The sequence below is a fragment of the Neofelis nebulosa genome, chromosome 13 (genome assembly GCF_028018385.1).
Source record: "Neofelis nebulosa isolate mNeoNeb1 chromosome 13, mNeoNeb1.pri, whole genome shotgun sequence".
Taxonomy (NCBI): Eukaryota; Metazoa; Chordata; class Mammalia; order Carnivora; family Felidae; genus Neofelis; species Neofelis nebulosa.
In genome coordinates, this window is record NC_080794.1 from 88,658,846 (window position 1) to 88,665,118 (window position 6,273).

A 6,273-nucleotide genomic window follows, 5' to 3' on the forward strand; every position below is an offset into this window, starting at 1 on the left:
GTTATGTCTCATCCAACTCCTGCTTGGATTTTATGATTGAAAAAGGGAATAATTTAACAGAGCAGGTATACGCAGGGCGTACAACCCATGCACACTTCCTGTAATGCAAATGGATGTCTGACAGTGGAGACACGAGGGGATGCCAGAAGGCACTTCCACATTTGGAGAGTGGAGGTGCATAAATCTGAGCGAGAGGCAAAGCTCAAGCTTCATAAAGCTTGCCTGGCTCTCAGCACAAGGCCATGAAATCGAGCTCTGCTTCTAACTGTGTCAGATTGGATAATGAGCGGATACTTTGTCTTGAGGTCATCATGGAAAATCTCAGCAGATCTTCCGGTCGAGTGTTTATCCAAGTGACACGCACGGGTTGGGAAAGACACGACAGTCAGACAACAGCCCGGTACTTCTCCCAACAGTAATTGGACATTTGCGTAACATATAGAAGCTCCTTTCTGAAGTCCAAGGCCAATGAGCCCACGGACCTTCTTGCTCCATTAAAAAGACAATTTTATCTGTGAAATAATGGGAACCGCCAGACTCAGGTATGGAAATGGACGATTTTACGTATTTCATTTTGCACAGAAATATGTTTTAAATGAAATACTACCTGACAGATAAATTACTTGGCTTTGTGCATACAACAGATTGATTTAGTGTTCCCAGCAGCCCAGATGGCTGGCGACAACTTTGTAGGTGCTTAAACATCTTAGTGCATGAAGGCAATTTCTGCACTAATGCAAAACATTTGCCGAGTGACCCAGCGTGTAATCTTTCTCTTTTAACGTGAGATACAAGTGGGCTGAGGTAGCCCACACCTCCCTTAAAACAAAAGGACAGTTATATGTACCGTCATCACAGGGTCCCAGTGACCCAAATGGAAAACTTGCTCAGGGATCCAGAGTGATTGGAAGGTCCCTCCTCAAGCCTACCAACAGACACGCTGGCAACTTGTGTTTTCTAATTGTGACCTTTGTCATCTCTGATTTAAAATAATAATGTGAAGAGGACAGCTGGATATTCAGCTAGCTGCTTTCCTAATTCTCGAGAAGAACAAAAAGGCGCCAGCCCTAGAGGAAACTCTCCAGGCGTGTATAGAGGGAAATTAAGAGACTGTGCTGAAAACATATGTTGTACAGAAGCAGCATCTTAATAATAATAATGAGGGCTCAGTGTCCAGACCATGGGACCATCCTACAGGTGAACCCATTTCATAATGAAAATCTTGTGGTGCTAAATTACTTGGATGGAGGCCAAAACAGATCTGTGCAATGCCAAGTGTTGCCTGGAGGAAACCGTCCAAGAAACAAAACAAAGAATGACGTTCTACTGTTGAACCAAACCTTCGGAGAAGGACAGCAAAGTGATCAAGGAGCCTGCGTATCTGCAACCATGAGGTTCCACAGAAGGGGCTCCCGTTTGCAGGGCAAAGCCAGCCAGGCACGACCCAACACATGTCTAGAAGGTCACAGAGTATCTGGGTGGAGGGCAAGGGAACCCACGTCTGGGACCAGAAGTCACCCTCAGAGCTCAACATCTGACAAATAAAATAAAAATTAAACCTTTATGCACAAGCCTCACTCAATCACTGTGCATGTGCGTGCGTGCGTGTGTGTGTGTGTTGTTTATACATTAAGAGGAGAGACAGGACGATATAAGCTAAAATTCTAAAGAAACCCTCAGAGGACATGTTCACAATAAATTATTTTGATAAACTCGAATCTACTTGAGGGCACATTCTTATAGTTTAGGGCAGATCAATACAACTGAATCTCTCATCCAGGCTCCAAGAACCAGTCACCATGTGCACAGACTTCATGAGATATTTTGGAGGGGAAAAGCAAACACAGGAGAGTTCAAACGCTTTGAATGTTTTGTAATCAACTTCCATGGGAATAATATCTGTGACAATAAACTACTTATCTTTTCTTATCATAGTGGTTTGAACAGTGAGTTAAAAGACTGGAAGGTCTTGATGACAGATTATATTAATATAAATATTATATTATATATATTCCATTGCACGGAAAATATTTATATAAAATATAAATATACATATGTATTTATATATTATATATAATAGATATCTATATATCTATTACATATAAATCATCTCTCTATATTTATATGCTATATATAATACATAGCATATAAATAATAAATAATAAATAATAATATATAAATCATAGATAGATATAAATATATAATTTATGTATCTATATATAATATAGATAAATAAGTTATACATAGATAAATTCTGTCTCTCTGTCTGTCTATCTCCAAAAAGCTATACCCAAGGGCACCCATTCTATCACCTTTAAATATCAAGAACGTCTGCCACACACACTGCTGATGGGAACAGATTGCATTAACACAGCTGTTCCTCAGTGAGGTAGACTCCAGAGCCTTTCTTAAAGTTCAGGAAGGAGACCCATGAACCCCTCGATTTGCAGCATTGTCAGTGAGCCACAGCAGGTGGCCAGGAGGAAACGTTCGGAATCAGCAGACCTGGAGGTTATATGGGAGTTACCCAAAGCAAAATCCTGCCTGGTGGATGGGGCTTGTCTATGACTGGTCAACAGGAGCACAGGGCAGTGTGGGCAAAGTCATCTCTGTAGCTGATCTGAAAGCTTGATCATTCACAGGCCAGGTCCCTTAGGCCGCTTCTGCAAACACAAGGGTACCGTGTAAGAAAGATAACTTCCTCCTAGGGCTGCCCACACTTCCAGGTCCCTCACCCCCATCACTCTGTGACCCTGGATCTGCAGTGTGAATGTTTATCAACCAGTTATAGTAAGATCCAAGAAGGTGGTTCTAACAGCATCCAAGGAGGTCTGGGGAAAGAGCCAAGGGGGACTCTGTCTCCCTACTTTGTGGAAATACTAAAATAGGCTCCTTTTTTTTTTTTTTTAATTTATTTATTTATTTATTTTTGGGACAGAGAGAGACAGAGTATGAACGGGGGAGGGGCAGAGAGAGAGGGAGACACAGAATCGGAAACAGGCTCCAGGCTCCGAGCCATCAGCCCAGAGCCTGACGCGGGGCTCGAACTCACAGACCGCGAGATCGTGACCTGGCTGAAGTCGGACGCTTAACCGACTGCGCCACCCAGGCGCCCCATAGGCTCCTTTTTATTAGGGGTGAGTAAAAGTTGTGTGAACTTAACGAAATTTCTCTCAAAATGAAAGGAGGCTCTCACAACACTGGGCGGAAGGGTACTTTCACAAAAGTGTTTTTAGAAGAAGTATAGTCCAAGAACAAAACGCAAAACTGAAGTAAGAAACCAACAGGGAAATTAAAGAACCAAATAATAAGACAAGAGAAGCAAAACAAATACATATTGTGATAGACACCCAGAAACTGTGTCAAATGGCATGTTAGAAACAGTGCTAGAAAATACCAGTTCAATGTTGCTACACAGCTGATACAGTTGTCCACTCGGAAAATTTCATGAGGAAAAAACACGAGCATGCACACGAGTTCTATAAAGCGATTAGTAACTAAGCGCACATATAAAACACAAAGTTTCTCTCTCTAAAACTGAAAATATAATGGAAACAAAGTCCGTTAGATCTGTTGCAGTATCCACACAAACAGCAAACATAATAAACTGGCCTCCAAGGAAATCACACAAGGAAGTTTAGAAATGCACTCGGGTAATATATGATGCAGTTGTCATTTTTAAATCAGTGGCTAAAGGATGATAATTTTTAAAATGCTTGTACAATTCCTTAATTATTTCAGGAGAAGAAGGAAAAAGAAATTAGTCTTACCTCATGCCATAGACCATACTACCTGCTGGGTGTGAAGATAAACTATAGTCATAAAATTATACAAGAACTAGAACACAATGATGATCACTATTTCTCTGATCTTAGAACAGAGAAGTCTTTCTCAGCAGCACACAAAGAAAGGAGCCATAAAGAAAGAGACAGGCCCAACTGCATTAAATATTATAAAGAAATATGGTAAACAAAATAAAAAGTCCACTACATTCTGGAAACTTTGTATCTATCACATTCCAAAGAGTTGATATGTTTACTGTATAAGGATTTCTTGCAAACCAATACAAAAGCAATGAACAACCCAATGGACAAAAGGAAAATCACAAAACCAGAAATACAGATAGTCAATGAAACATTGCAAATGTTCAACTTCACTGTTAAGGAAGTGGGGATTAAAATAAGAATCTGTAGTGTTTTGCTTGATCACTATTGGTCACTGTTTTTAATGAACACAATTTCTTTGCAGATTTGGTGAAAGGAGGCATTCTCAGGGACTGTTGGCAAAAGTCTTAATGGTCTTATCATTGTACCAGTTTGGGGAGCAATTTGCTAGTAAAATGGGAAAGGGACATACACAATCTTTAACAAAGGAATTCTAGGCTCTCCGAGTTGTGCTTGAGGGCTTATGTGTAAAATGTTGAGGGAAGATTTATTTTTCACAGTGATAATGGGGAACAAGCTGAATGTCCCATAATAGTGAGCTAGTTAAACCAGCAATGGCATATCCAAAGGACAGAATATACTACTTAGTATTGAAATTCATCTTCCCCAAGAATATTTAGGGACAAGAGAAACCAGTCTGTTAGAAGAGAGACACAAAGTCTTGGCCCAGTTTGGTCCATAAGTGCAAAAGGAAGCACCCCCAGGTATGACCACTCCATCTTGCCTCTTCTTCCAAGTTTTTGGGTTTTTCCCAATTTTGAACAAAGAACGTGTTTTGCTCTTAGAGCCAGAAGGCTTAAATAAGTCAAATGCTTCAGATAGATAAATATGATGAATCACCCCTCCCATTACCATACTAGACTCTTCTACTGCAAGGACCACTGTTCAAAACCTTGGGGATCACAACCCAGGGGCAAGCTGTGTGCCCCTGCTTTTTGTGAATGTGAGCGAATGGTTGAATCTCCCAAAGCTCACGCTTGACAAGTGGTCCTTAAAACCCAACAGTTAATTAGAGTATACATTTAGGTCCTGTATATTCACAACCTAGAGAAAGAAGATATTATCTCCTTAGGTTTTCATCCCACGGCGATAAACCGCATGGGGACCACCACGTAGACAACTCTGGATGGTCAGTGCTGTGTAGACCACACTGGGAGAGATCCTGCTCAGACGACAAATTGGCTTCGTGGGTTTGTGGTCTGCCCGGCTCAAGTTTCATTCAGGGTTGATCACTGGGAACTTGCCAAAGAGGACACAGAGTTTGGAGCAAATGTGGATGCAGGATGTTTACAGGTACGGCCTTTCGCCTCCAATGCTGCCGCGGCTTGCCAGACGACAGGCAGCGCGTCTGTATCTGCACATTAAGAAGGCTCTTTGCAGAGCTGCGCAGATACTAAACGTATCAGAGCTCCATCACCCAGCCTGCAAAGGAAGCTCTATTTTCTTATTCATAATGAATATCACCAAGCATTGTCAGTTTTATTTATAAACGTAACCATACACTGTTAGAATAGAAAAGAAAAAAAAAATCAAAAGGCCATGTAGAAGGAGCTAGAAGTAAACACACCAAGCAAATAGACAAACGGAGTTACCACAATTGTGTGCTGCATTTAGATCTATAGAGCACCCAGATCCTAGTAATAAAAATTAGACATAAAATTGACATATTTCCCAGGAACTCGATACATGGGCTGGGTTTGCCAAGTTCTGCTATAATTTTACACGGAGTAAAAACATCACTAGGAAAGGCAAATGAGGCGTTTTGATCTATGAGCTCAGGCTTCCATGTCTAGGATATCCTGAATGTTCTCATTTGATTTGAGAAAAAAATTTAAACTAAATCCAAGCCAACAGGAAATTTGCACTTTTTCATAGCTGAGAGCCAAATGAGCTGCTGAAATACAAAGGGTTCAAAACGCGTTCACTGCAGTTTGATCGCATGCAGACTTTCCGAGGGGGCTGAGCAGGGTGAGACCCGATCTTCGCGTCGGCCGTGTCAGAGGACCCGAGAAGCAAAAAACAAAGAACAGATTCCAGTTTTGGCACTTTGCAGTTCCATTCTGGCAAATACGCCCAAGAGGCTGGAGGGAGCTTAGAACACGAGCTCAGAGAGAAATGCTTGGAGGCCCATCAACAGCCCGCGGCCGCCAGGGAACCCACTACACTCATCCTTCGGTGGCCTTTCCAGCAAGCTTTTAATTTCAGCAGGAACGCGGGGCACTGACGCAGTGCCTTGGGGTCTCAACTGGTCTCAGATTTTAAAATATTAAGCCAAATACTCAATTTAATAATGCAGAAGAATTTAATTTTGAGTCCTGACTGCAGATCA